The following is a 14397-nucleotide window of genomic DNA, read 5'->3' on the forward strand; positions in this document are numbered from 1 at the left end:
CGCAGGACCAGCCACTCCCACGGCCATCCTCACGCGGCGCCCTTCCCACGATGCAGCTCCCCTCGCTCCCGCGCCCCGGCCTGGCCTTGGCGCTGCCCCCAAAAGCGCCCCTCCAGTCCCGCAGGGCGCAGCCCTCCTCCCCTCCTTCCGCGCCCTCCAAGCCGCCCCCACCTCCTCCATCCCCGAGGTCTCTCCAGCCGCCGCCGCAGCTGGGCTCTGGGCTCGCTGCCAGGCCCCAGGCGGGCGTGGGGCAGGTGTCCAGGCTGCGCGCAGCCTCTGCTCCCGGTGCCACTGTCGGCGCGCCCCGCACACGCACGCCCCGCCGCCCCTCCCTCACTCCTCCCTTCTTCCCGGATGCTCAGTCTCCGCCGGCCGCGGTCGCTGCATCCTCGGCGGGCGGCGACAAGGAGGTAGCAAGGGGCGGCCGCCGGCAGAGGTACCATGTGACGGGCACCGCTGAGTGACACGCAGCTTCGGTTAAAGAGCGGGCGTGCAGGAGGGGAGGCGACGGCACGCTGGACGCGGAGGAATAGCCTGACTTTCCCAGCTAAACCGTCACGAGCCATGGATGCACAGGGGCGACGCGCCCCCCAATAGGAGAATGACCGCGATTCGAGACCCTCGGCGGCCGAGCATGTGGATGTAAGTGCGAGGCTGGCGAGCACCGTGTGGGTGGGGGTTGGTGGTGGGGGGAGATTCTGATGCAATCGGCTCCGAAAGGAGGAGGAGAGACAGGAGAGCGCGGGCTGGGGCAGCCACGCCGCTCCGCCTGAAGGTCGCCGCCCTTCACCTTCCTCGGAAATCCGCCACGCCACGCTGAGCCTCCCCGCCCAGACCTCACTGACGGAGGCCACCTTTCCTCCGCTGAGGCAGCCAGACCTTGACACAAAGGACATCGCACGGCCGGGGGAAAATCCCGGAAGGGCGGAAACCTTGACGTCTCCTTTTGCCACTTTTCCTTTATTGCCCGAGGTAAGGTGATTTCGCGTTCCCGGGGAGAGCTGAGGGAGCGGCGGCGGGGAGGAAAGGGATGTTTTACATGTGAGAGGAGGCGGTAATGCAGAAGTCATCCATGCGGCGAGAAAGGAAGGAGTGCGCGGCTGTGCCGGATGCGTTCGGATTTTGCTTTTAGGAAAAGTCCAGATCTCCGGTTCTCCTGACCGCCCACGACAGTGTAAGGAGGTGCCGGAGCCCCTTATTTCACCTTTGCATGGGCTCTGGCTTACTTCTGGAGTCTGTTTTCTTAGGGGCAGATTGTGGCACCAGATCTGGTTCAGTCATACGTGGCTGAGGGACCACGAGGGTCTGGAGAGCCCGGCCGAGGTGAGGGCGCGCGACTGCATACCCGAGGAGTGTTTGAATGCCGGGCACTTGCGGGGAATTTCCTGTGTCCGCAGGGCCCCGAGGAGAGCATGTGATGTCCTCGGGACTGTGTGTGCGCCCGTCTGGGTCTCGGGGACTGGCCGCGGGTCGGGGAGCGGAGGCGCGGAGCCCGAGTAAACGGGAGCACGCTTGCCGGCCCTTCTCGAGCTCTGCCCCGCTCTCAGTATGCGTAGGAGTGGGAGGATGCGGGCCGTGGGGTGGAGGTGGGGGGCTGACTGCTAAAGGATGCCGGCAGTGACTCACTGCCCTTTCCCGCCCCAAAGAAGTTCTTTCCCAAATGAAGGAGAGACAGAGAGAAGTGCCACTCTGAGAGCTGGGATCCGCTTCAGCGGGCGAACAAAAGGCCACCGCTTGCGCGGGCCGCGGGCGCGGACAGTCCTCGCCTGCGCTCCCACCTCCTCCCTCCACCCCCGCATCTCGCTCGCTTCCCTAAATGTTGCCACAAAAGGCCCTGAACCTCGCCGCGGCCGTGCCCGGAGGAAGGCGTTCCTTCGCCCTGGTGCGCGTCCCCGCCCCCCACCGTAATCCGCCTTCCGGAGCATCGGGCTCCTCAGCACCCACTGGGACCTCCAGGTTACAGGGCTGCCTGGGCGCTGCTTCCCGGCGGAATCGCCCGGCCCTGGGTTTGGGCTGAACTGCAGTCAGAGAAGGTACAAGTGCATATGGCGGCAAAAGGAATTTCGCGGTAAGCGCGTCACGGAGTTTCGGGTGCCTTTCACAGGCTGTCTGCGGCTTAGGAAGGTGGTGCCACAATTTTGAGAGCCCTTTGTGTCCCACTCCGCGGCGCGGACCCGGTGTTTATTGCACTAACTGCCACCAGCATCACATTCTTCCGCATACGAATCCCTGGTGATGTATTTCACGAGTGAAAAAAGACCCGAGAGCTAGGAAACAGGATTTATTTGCATTTGGAAAGGAATCTGACATCTCTGCCGTGGGTTTAAAAAATTTTAATATAAGGGGGAGGAGAGAATAAATCTATGGTTTGCAGACTGCTGGGCCCAGCAAGGCTGTAATTTGTCACCTTGATAGAAGAAACTGTGCAGCAACTCGTGCTTCTTCTGACGTCAGAAGGACAACTGAAATAAAACCTGAGCCAGGCGGCTGGCTGGCCTCATTGTTAAATATCTCTCGCTGGGTGGGTGTTCCTGAAATCTATGCAAAACAGCCAAGTCAGGGCTCTGATCCATGGTGGGCCCCCTGGATTTCGCTTTGGACCCCAATCTCAAAATGGCTTTACCCTTCAGAGTTAATTCGGTGTTCAGTATGTCGCCTTAGGCATCGAGAAACTCACCTAGTTTGGCTCGAGGTCTTAACCTTGACGTTTATTCACTTTTTTTTTTTCCCCTCCAACATATTCAATGAGTTTTTCCTACTGAGGGTTTATGTGGCAGTTAGCAACTAGCAAGGTAAAGTTCCTGCTTCCGTGAGACTTCCATTCTCCTGGGGGAAACAGACAATAAATGTACCTATAAATGAATTTTGGAGATTCGTTCCAGCAATGAAGAAATAAAACAGGATCGTGTGATGGGGGAGGGTGCTTGAGACAGATGACCCTCTAGGAGGGCCTGTGTGAGAGGGGACATTTGTCCTGAGACTAAGAGGCCAGGAACCTGGTTATTGCTAGGCTGTCTTTTCCTCCCTCTGGGTGATACTTGAGGGCAAAGACCAGTCTAATTCGTTACTGCTCCCCTAATGCCCAGCACAGAGTAGCTGCTTAATAAATGCCTGTTGCATTGAGACCTTGGCCAAAACACCTTGTTCAGTGCTACTGTCGTTTGTTGTTGTTTGTGCTACTGTTGTTGTTTGTGCTACTGCTGGCCATCCCTTTCTTTCTGTATCTCATTATTTGTTCCCCTGTTAAGTTGAAACTTCAGAGTCTTTTTCTACTCTGCTTCTCCTTCTCTCTTACCTTCTCTCCGCTTCTGAGCAGTTACCAGGTGCTGCAAATGCTCCACAAATCTGTTTTTTCATCTCCATTCCCACTGCCCGGGTTCAGGTCTCTGTTATCTGCCCTAGACAGGGCAATTGCAGCGGTCGGTTGGGATAACAAGAACGGTGAAACGGACATTGAGGTGCCCCGAAGAAACCAGCGCTCAGGGGGGCAGATGCAAGCACAGTGCGCGAGAAAGAGTGAAGCGGCCGGCAAAGGAGGTGTGAGGGGCTTCTAGCTGATCTCTGTACCAAGCTCTGCTCCCCCAATTCAATCTCGACACTTCCATGTGATCTATGTTTTTAAAACTCCTTTTTAAAACTCATCTTGCTTCTGAAAACCTTAAGTGGGTTCCAGTCGCCTACAGTTGAAGTCTAAATTCCTTAGCTGGGCACTCGGGACCCTCCACAATCCTCACCTCTTTCTCCCAGTTCACCCTATACCCTTCCTTTCACTTTTCTGCCTCAATATTGATGTTGATTCCAAACTGAAATGCCTACTGAAATGCTATATATTTGTGAAGGCTTAGCCCAGATGCCACTTTTCTACCTCATCAAATGTGACCACTGATCACCTCACCTTTAAATAAAGATTTATATCTTTCACTTTTTGTGCCATCATCAGTCCAGGTGATGGAAGGTGGAGGATAAGGACATACACTTTGAATCAGTCCCAGGTCTCCAGCCTGGGGACCTTGAGCAAGTTTTGTGTTTTTTTTAGCATTTCTGAGCCTCATTCCCCACCCCACCCCCCATTTGTTAAACGTGGTGGTAGTGGTATGATGAGTTATTCAGAAGGTTTAATGAGGATAATGGTTGTACAGTGCTTGGCACCATATTAGTGGTCCATATATATTGAATTAAAAGGGACTTCAGGGCTTCCCTGGTGGCGCAGTGGTTGAGAGTCCGCCTGCCGATGCAGGGGACACGGGTTCGTGCCCCGGTCCGGGAAGATCCCACATGCCGCAGAGCGGCTAGGCCCGTGAGCCATGGCCACTGAGGCTGCGCGTCCGGAGCCTGTTGCTCCGCAACGGGAGAGGCCACAGCAGTGTGAGGCCCACGTACCGCAAAAAAAAAAAAAACAAAAAAAAAAAACCAAGGGACTTCAGGTTTCTCATCTATCAGAAGAGATGGGGGAAGCTGATCAGGAAAGTTCCCCTTACCTCTAATATTCAATGAATATTTAATCATTTGAAAATACTCTGAAAATAATACCTTAATGGAAACTACCTGAATGTTCTCAGTCCCTGGGAGAATGTGCATCTATGAAAGGTGGTGTGCAGGTTCGTGGAAGGAAGCACATTCCAAATAGCATCATAGATTTCACAGAAGGACAACTTAGAACACTTACCCTAAATCGAGTCTTTTAAAAACAGTGAGGCGGATGGACCTAGAATCTGTCATACAGAGTGAAGTAAGTCAGAAAGAGAAAAACAAATACCGTATGCTAACACATATATATATGGAATCTAAAAAAAAAAAAATAAGGTTCTGATGAACCTAGGGGCAGGACAGGAATAAAGACACAGACATAGAGAGTGGACTTGAGGACACGGGGACGTGGAAGGGTAAGCTGGGACGCAGTGAGAGAGTGGCATGGACATATATACACTACCAAATGTAAAACAGATAGCTAGTGGGAAGCAGCCGCATAGCACAGGGAGATCAGCTCGGTGCTTTGTGACCACCTAGAGGGGTGGGATAGGGACGGGGGTAGGGAGACACAAGAGGGAGGGGATATGGGGATATATGTATATGTATAGCTGGAAAAACTAACAACACTGTAAAACAATTACACTCCAATAAAGATGTTAAAAATAAATAAATAATAAAAATAAGTAAAATAAGGGAAGGGTTAAGTATGATAAGAAAAAAAGCACATTGTTACACTTATTTCTGGAAGTTGATCGCATTTTATTCATTGGTTTTTCTACCCACCTCCTGTGTGTTAAGGTTACTACTAAGCATAAAGGAATTCACTGATGGGGAAGCACCATGGTTTGGGGAAACTTTGCAAGCAGCCATGTTGCAGTCAAGGAACTCTGCCTCAGGTGAAGCTACAGTGTGTCTTTGCCAATAACTAGCTGGGTCCACTGGGGCAACTCAGTTAACTTTTTTTTTTTTTTTTTTTTTTTTGGTACGTGGGCCTCTCACTGTTGTGACCTCTCCAGTTGCGGAGCACAGGCTCCGGACGCGCAGGCTCAGCGGCCATGGCTCATGGGCCCAGCCGCTCCTCAGCATGTGGGATCTTCCCGGCCCGGGGCACGAACCCACATCCCCTGCATTGGCAGGTGGACGCTCAACCACTGTGCCACCAGGGAAGCCCCAGTTAACATTTTTAATGCCTCATTTTCTCACCTGTCGAATGCTGATGATAGTGTCCAAGCTGCCAAACTCACAGAGTTGTGAAGGTACAATGAGAAGAGAGGTGAGAACATCTTTGAACAAGTTAAAAGAACTCAAGATGATAGTCATCTGGAGTTAAACACACTGCTAATCGGCAGTTTTAGGAGCCGGATAGAGATTAACAATTCTCAACGTGAGCGTCACATCAGACTCACCTAGAGTCTTTTGAAAGCTACCAGTGCCCAGACTCCATTTCCAGAGATTCAGATTTAGTCATCCTGCCGCAGAGCCCAGACATAGGAATTTAAAAACAACAACAACAACAACAATAACAACAACACCAGGGATAATTCTCATACGCGGTGGTTTAGATTTAAAAGCAAGCAAAACAAAAGCAGAAATTAAATGAAGACTTCCATATATTGTCTGATAAAGTCTTGGTAATGTGAAATTATGAGCTTGACTGGCTTTTCCCCTGACTTGGCAAAGCTCACCAGTTGTTGACATCTTGGAGTCACAGTCTCAGGTTACAGTTTATAACCTGAATTTTCCCAGGCGTAGAAGCCCATCCAGTGACGCAGCCAGGGCCAAATAAAGATTTAATGTGTGGGTCTCAGTTTCCATCTCTTAGGAATGATGAAGATGATTGGAAAAGAAAGAGACAATGGAAAGGGAAAGGAAAGGGAGAGGTTATGGCCCAAGGTCTGGGAGGGGGAGGCTCTGAGCGGGAGAGCAGCAGGACAGAGCACAGAGGAAAAGCCGGGCTTGGTTTATTGAACTGGTTTTGTTTTTGTTGCAGACTGGTGGCTACAGAACCAAATGAAACCTGTGGGTAGATTTTGTGGGACCTCCACGTTCTCTTAAAATTGTTTGGAATTAGTTGTCAACGTTTAAGTACAGTATCAGAATTTCTCTTAAAGCCTGGGGATTTCTGACGTTTCTTGAAAAGAAACCAAAAGATCTGTCTTACTTTTACTGAAATACATGAGACACGTGTTCTCCAGTTTCTTGTGCCCAATCTGCTTTGCTCATTCAGCTTACCAGCTTGGGCTCCTGCTGCATTTGTTTTTAAACCCTTGGTATTCGGTTGGCCAAAAAGTTCGTTCGGGTTTTTCCATACCGTCTCACGGAAAAACCTGAATGAACTTTTTGGCCAACCCAACGTATTCTGTAGATCTTAATGTTGGCAGCACATTAGAATCCCCTACAGAGCATTTAAAATATCCATGCTTAGATTCCATCCTAGACCAAGTGAATCAGAAACTGGTGTGCGTTAGGGGGGCAGATTATCACTTATTTTTCTAAAGCTCCCAAGGTGATTTCTATGTGTAGTCAGAACTGAGTACTCCTAGTCTAAGTCACCTATTCAAAAGACTTGTCCACAAGCTCATCTTCTTATCTCTGAAATGAAAGTGATTCATTAAGAAACAGTCTACAGAATCATAAATTCAGAGGATTTTAGAACTGGGAGAGATCTTTGAGAGTGCATCAGTTAATCTGAACTTCAGATTCCGTCTAAGACAAAGGTCCAAAGAGAAGAAAAAACTTGTTCAAGGACTATAACATCATTTGGTATTTAGTTATAGTGTGTTTTATTATATTTTCTCTTTTCAAATACTTTAGGCATATTTTTTAATATTTATATTTATAAATGAACCTCCTTACATGCAGTTTGAAAGCACTTTGTGGTGCTTTCAAATTGTCATTATTTCTGTTTTTCCTAGAGTATTTTGTTGGGAGTTAGCTATCATAACAGCTAGGACTTAAAAAAAATAAACTCCTGCTCATTGTTTTTAGTTCAATAGGAATCCTTGATCACAGATATTACTATAGCAAAAACATACATGTGCAAAGAAAAATAATTTCTCAAAGGCTAATATGCCAAGCTGTTTTTAAACTCTGTATATAATTATTTAAATCCATGAATTTTCAGTTGATGAGAAAGATTTTTACTTTTGTGGTATTCACACTGCTCAAAGACCCTCACTGTTTTAATTAAGTTAAACTTTAGTTTTTGTAATGTAATATACAGTCCGTCCTCCTATATCCAGAGTTACAGATTAACTTCATTAACTTCTAGAGTTTATTAATATTTTCTGACTTTGAGAAATCAGAATAGTTTCAAAACATCTGAATATGGGTAGGTTAACTCCCCAACATCATAGGCTGGTCATGTTGATAACCGACATTTAAAAGATCATCTGGATGAGTCAAAGTTTTTAATGTAAAAAATAAAACTGTAAAAGTTATAGAAGAAAACATGGGTGGGAACTTCTTGGGGGATAAGGAGTGAAGGAGGTTTTTTTCCCTGTAGACTCTTTTGTACTTTATGAATGTTGTACTATGTACATGTATTACCTACTCAAATATTTTCCAACAAAATGAAATAGTTAAATAAAAAAAATAAAATTAAGAAAATAAAAGATCATCTGGGAACCTGAACAGCCTTGTGCAGTGGTAGGAGCAGGTGCTGGGATACTGTGAACAAGATAGGACGCAGGGGGCAGTCTTTCCAGGGAAGTAAGCAGCTCGTCTCTGCCCCATGCAGAAATGGTCAGTCCTGATCCTCTGGTGAGCTTCCTTTAACATGGGGCTTCTCACCCTCGGCACTCTTGGCATCTGGGGCCAGATAAGGCTTTGTTGTGGGCAGCCACCCTGTGCATTGTGTGGTGTTTAGCAGCATCTCTCTCCACTAGAAGCCTGCGACACCCTCTCACTTGTGACAACAAAAAATGTCTCCAGGCATGGTCAGATGGGCGCCAAAATGGTCCCCAGTTGAGAACCACTCCTTTAATACAACCCTTTCTCTAAACTTGTAGAAATCATGCCAAGAGTTCTCAAACATTCCAGGCATAGTGGCCAGTATACTCATGATAAATACCTTCCCTTCATATAGTACTTTACAGTTTTAAATGCACTTTCACGTAATTCTCACATGCCCGGATCAAATGTAAAAGAAATTAAGTGGCAGACTTAATGAAAACTGTGCTGTGGGGTTGTATGTGTTGCTTCCTTTAACTTCCCATTTTTGTTATGTTTTCCTGTGAAATTGTGTTTGTGAGGATTGCTGCTGTATCGCCTATAGACAGATTATCATAGCTTGCTTTTTCAATTTAGTCATCACCATTATTGTTAACATATTTACTATCACTGTGTGCTAGGGAGCTAAGAGAGCTGTGGTCCCTGTCCTCGAGAAGTTGAAAATGTATAATAATTAGGGAACTGGATAACTCCATAAGGAGATCATGAAAATATATAAGAACTCTTGCTATAAGCCAATGAGTAATCTATACAAAAGCGCTGTAAGAATTCATCACAAGTAAATAATCAATCATGAGCTGGTCATTGGAGGAAGACCTCACAGAGAAGTTTGGCTTGAAATTAAAAAAAAAAAAAAAAAAGCATGCAAGCCAGCAAGATGGGCTTTGAAAGAAATGTTGTACTTAAATGAGCATGAGCTTGATGGGGAAGGGGTTTGTGGGAAGTATGTTAGGACCAAGATGGTGGAAGCAAAGCAGGAAACTGCTTATAAGGAGATCCATCACAGGAATGGAAGGTTCAGAAGGAACATCGTGGGAGAGAAATTGAAAGAGAGAGGTGAGAGCAATCTGGGCCTTGAATTTGAGGTTCCAGGGATTCAGCTATTAGGAACAGTTATGATTGGCAAGCCGGCGGGGGGAAGAGGAATGTGCAAGACATGGATTTTCAGGAAGAACCTGCATCTTCCTGAAGTGGGTAGGGCTCAGTAGGCAGCACCGGGGGGCGGGGAGTGACTGGCCAGGCTAGGACTGGGGAGCCGGAAGGAATGAGAGGAAGGAGGGGACGGTATGAAAGAATGTTGATAGGACCTGGGGACTGATTAGATATCCAGGTTCCGTGTCTGAGTGAGGAGGGGAACGAACATTATCATGAACAGAAATAGAAAAGCTGATGTGTGAGGTCGGGTGATGTGTTCAGTGAGGCACGTGGAGTTGGAGGTCATGGCAAACATCCACGTGGGGAGGGCCGGCGGGCAGCTGGGGTCTGAAAAGAATTTGTGGAAATTTTTCTGAGCAGGAGGGAACCTGAGAGATTGCCTCTCCCCTGCAGCCTTCTCAGTTTACAGATGAAGAACCACATGCCATGTTAAGTGACGTGATCATTAGCAAGTAGTATTTATGAGGAAGATCCTATTTCAAAACGCAGAGGATTTCTAGTTTTGTAAAATGAAAAGGCCTGGGGGGAAAAGATATGAAAGATGCCCTTGTGGGGTGAAGCCTGACACTTCAGGCTTGAAACTTACAAAGGAAAGAGTTTGGAGTGTGCGAAGGAAGAGTGGAGGGAGAAGGGCTGCCCACACTGAGGCTGGGAGGAGGACAGGAGCTGGCAAAGGAGGCAGGAAGCAGTGTGTAGGAGGATGCGGCGAGGGGCAAGCTGGTAGAGGTCAGGAAACAGTGACCCTCCTGTGCAGGGAAGTGAAGGGATGAGGACCGAGAAAAGGCCACTTGCCTTGATCAGGAAGAGGTAGCAATAGTAGCAGTGACAGTCACCCTCGCTTACCAGAATCAGGCCGAGCATGGACCCAGTCATGGAGTCTTTATAAGGACTCTGTAAGATGGGTACTACTTTATCTCCATTTTACAGTTGAGGACACTGTGGTAAAGAGAAGTTAACCTACTTGCCCAGGGTCAACACAGCTCCTGAAGGGTGAAGCCTGGATTTGCCAGTGGATCCTGGGTTCAGGGGAGTGATGATGTCAGGGGCAAGTTGTTCAGACTGTTGGCAGTAAAGACAGGAGGGAGGGGTGATAGTTCAACGTTACTTTCCAGATATGAGGCTGAGCGTGACTGACAGAAGTCGGGGAAGCCAGTAGAGAGAAAGTGGGAGGCTAAGGCCTAGCAGAGCTGAGACATGAACACTGGATAAGTCATGAGTTGTTGTTGTTTTTTTTTTACATCTTTATTGGAGTATAATTGCTTTACAATGGTGTGTTAGTTTCTGCTTTATAACAAAGTGGATCACTTATACATATACATATGTTCCCACATTTCTTCCCTCTTGCGTTTCCCTCCCTCCCACCCTCCCTATCCCACCCCTCCAGGCGGTCACAAAGCAACGAGCTGATCTCCCTCTGCTATGCTTCCCACTAGCTATCTATTTTACGTTTGGTAGTGTATATATGTCCATGCCACCCTCTCGCTTTGTCACAGCTTACCCTTCCCCCTCCCCATATCCTCAAGTCCATTTTCTAGTAGGTCTGTGTCTTTATTCCTGTCTTACCCCTAGGTTCTTCATGACATTTTTTTTCTTAAATTCCATATATATGTGTTAGCATACGGTATTTGTCTCTCTCTTTCTGACTTACTTCACTCTGTATGACAGACTCTAGGTTCATCCACCTCATTACAAATAGCTCAGTTTCGTTTCTTTCTATGGCTGAGTAATATTCCACTGTATATATGTGCCACATCTTCTTTATCCATTCATCCGATGATGGACACTTAGGTCGCTTCCATCTCTGGGCTATTGTAAATAGAGCTGCAGTGAACATTGTGGTACATGACTCTTCTTGAATTATGGTTTTCTCAGGGTATCTGCCCAGTAGTGGGATTGCTGGGTCATATGGTAGTTCTATTTGCACTTTTTTAAGGAACCTCCATACTGTTCTCCATAGTGGCTGTACCAATTCACATTCCCACCAGCAGTGCAAGAGTGTTCCCTTTTCTCCACACCCTCTCCAGCATTTATTGTTCCTAGATTTTTTGATGATGGCCATTCTGACTGGTGTGAGATGATATCTCATTTTGGTTTTGATTTGCATTTCTCTAATGATTAATGATGTTGAGCATTCTTTCATGTGTTTGATGGCAGTCTGTATATCTTTTTAGGAGAAATGTCTATTTAGGTCTTCTGCCCATTTTTGGATTGGGTTGTTCGTTTTTTTGTTATTGAGCTGCATGAGCTGCTTAAAAATTTTGGAGATTAATCCTATGTCAGTTGCTTCATTTGCAAATATTTTCTCCCATTCTGAGGGTTGTCTTTTGGTCTTGTTTATGGTTTCCTTTGCTGTGCAAAAGCTTTGAAGTTTCATTAGGTCCCATTTGTTTATTTTTGTTTTTATTTCCATTTCTCTAGGAGGTGGGTCAGAAAGGATCTTGCTGTGATTTATGTCATAGAGTGTTCTGCCTATGTTTTCCTCTAAGAGTTTGATAGTTTCTGGCTTTACATTTAAGTCTTTAATCCATTTTGAGCTTATTTTTGTGTATGGTGTTAGGGAATGATCTAATCTCACACTTTTACATGTACCTGTCCAGTTTTCCCAGCACCACTTATTGAAGAGGCTGTCCTTTTCTCTGCTGTACATTCCTGCCTCCTTTATCAAAGATAAGGTGACCATATGTGCGTGGGGTTATCTCTGTGCTTTCTATCCTGTTCCATTGATCTACCTTTGTGTTTTTTGTGCCAGTACCATACTGTCTTGATTACTGTAACTTTGTAGTATAGTCTGAAGTCAGGGAGCCTGATTCCTCCAGCTCCGTTGTTCGTTCTCAAGATTGCTTTGGTTATTCAGGGTCTTTTGTGTTTCCAAACAAATTGTGAATTTTTTTGTTCTAGTTCTGTGAAAGATGCCACTGGTAATTTGATAGGGATTGCATTGAATCTGTAGATTGCTTTGGGTAGTAGAGTCATTTTCACAATATTGATTCTTCCAATCCAAGAACGTGGTATATCTCTCCATCTATTTGTATCATCTTTCATTTCTTTCTTCAGTGTCTTATAATTTTCTGCATACAGGTCTTTTGTTTCCTTAGGTAGGTTTATTCCTAGGTATTTTATTCTTTTTGTTGCAGTGGTAAATGGGAGTGTTTTCTTGATTTCACTTTCAGATTTTTCATCATTAGTATATAGGAATGCCAGAGATTTCTGTGCATTAATTTTGTATCCTGCTACTTTACCAAATTCATTGATTAGCTCTAGTAGTTTTCTGGTAGCATCTTTAGGATTCTCTATGTATAGTATCATGTCATCTGCAAACAGTGACAGCTTTACTTCTTCTTTTCCGATTTGGATTCCTTTTATTTCCTTTTCTTCTCTGATTGCTGTGGCTAAAACTTCCAAAACTATGTTGAATAAGAGTGGTGAGAGTGGGCAACCTTGTCTTGTTCCTGATCTTAGTGGAAATGCTTTCAGTTTTTCACCATTGAGGACGATGTTGGCTGTGGGTTTGTCATATACGGCCTTTATTATGTTGAGGAAAGTTCCCTCTACGCCTACTTTCTGCAGGGTTTTTATCATAAATGGGTGTTGAATTTTGTTGAAAGCTTTCTCTGCATCTATTGAGATGATCATATGATTTTTCTCCTTCAATTTGTTAATATGGTGTATCCCGTTGATTGATTTGCGTATATTGTAGCATGCTTGCGTTCCTAGAATAAACCCCACTTGATCATGGTGTATGATCATTTTAATGTGCCGTTGGATTCTGTTTGCTAGTATTTTGTTGAGGATTTTTGCAGCTATGTTCATCAGTGATATTGGCCTGCAGTTTTCTTTCTTTGTGACATCCTTGTCTGGTTTTGGTATCAGGGTGATGGTGGCCTCGTAGAATGAATTTGGGAGTGTTCCTCCCTCTGCTATATTTTGGAAGAGTTTGAGAAGGATAGGTGTTATCTCTTTTCTAAATGTCTGATAGAATTCGCCTGTGAAGCCATCTGGTCCTGAGCTTTTGTTTGTTGGAAGATTTTTAATCACGGTTTCAATTTCAGTGCTTGTGATTGGTCTGTTCATATTTTCTATTTCTTCCTGATTCAGTCTTGGCAGGTTGTGCATTTCTAAGAATTTGTCCATTTCTTCCAGGTTGTCCATTTTATTGGCATAGAGTTGCTTGCAGTAATCTCTCACGATGTTTTGTATTTCTGCAGTGTCAGTTGTTACTTTTCCTTTTTCATTTCTAATTCTGTTGATTTGAGTCTTCTCCCTTTTTTTTTGATGAGTCTGGCTCATGGCTTATCAATTTTGTTTATCTTCTCAAAGAACCAGCTTTTAGTTGTATTGATCTTTGCTATTGTTTCCTTCATTTCTTTTTCATTTATTTCTGGTCTGATTTTTATGATTTCTTTCCTTCTGCTAACTTTGGGGTTTTCTTGTTCTTTCTCTCATTGCTTTAGGTGTAAGGCTAGGTTGTTTATTGGAGATGTTTCCTGTTTCTTAAGGTAGGATTGTATTGCTATAAACTTCCCTCTTAGAACTGCTTTTGCTGCATCCCATAGGTTTTGGGTCATTGTGTCTCCATTGTCATTTGTTCCCAGGTATTTTTTAATTTCCTGTTTGATTTCTTCAGTGATCACTTCATTATTAAGTAGTGTATAGTTTAGCCTCCATGTGTTTGTAATTTTTACAGATCTTTTCCTGTAATTGATATCTAGTCTAATAGCATTGTGGTCGGAAAAGGTACTTGATACAATTTCAATTTTCTTAAATTTACCAAGGCTTGATTTGTGACCCAAGATATGATCTATCCTGGAGAATGTTCCATGAGCACTTGAGAAAAATGTGTATTCTGTTGTTTTTGGATGGAATGTCCTATAAATATCAATTACGTCCATCTTGTTTAATGTATCATTTAAAGCTTGTGTTTCCTTATTTATTTTCATTTTGGATGATCTGTCCATTGGTGAAAGTGGGGTGTTAAAGTCCCCTACTATGAATGTGTTACTGTCGATTTCCCCTTTTATGGCTGTTAGTATGTACTGAGGT

The 14397-nt window shown here is 45.3% G+C and overlaps 1 protein-coding gene across 1 annotated transcript in view; it reads left to right on the forward strand.

Annotated features, from left to right (window-relative positions):
- The first annotated feature begins 496 nt into the window (after positions 1 to 496).
- The window catches only part of SLC38A1 (solute carrier family 38 member 1), a 72058-nt gene continuing 58157 nt past the window's right edge, over positions 497 to 14397 (forward strand). The window contains exon 1 of the mRNA XM_007463829.1: positions 497 to 642. The gene's annotated coding sequence lies outside the window, so the exon portion shown is untranslated. The remainder of the gene's footprint in view (positions 643 to 14397) is intronic.

The sequence above is a fragment of the Lipotes vexillifer genome, unplaced genomic scaffold, assembly GCF_000442215.2.
Source record: "Lipotes vexillifer unplaced genomic scaffold, Lipotes_vexillifer_v1.1 scaffold1587, whole genome shotgun sequence".
Lineage (NCBI taxonomy): Eukaryota > Metazoa > Chordata > Mammalia > Artiodactyla > Lipotidae > Lipotes > Lipotes vexillifer.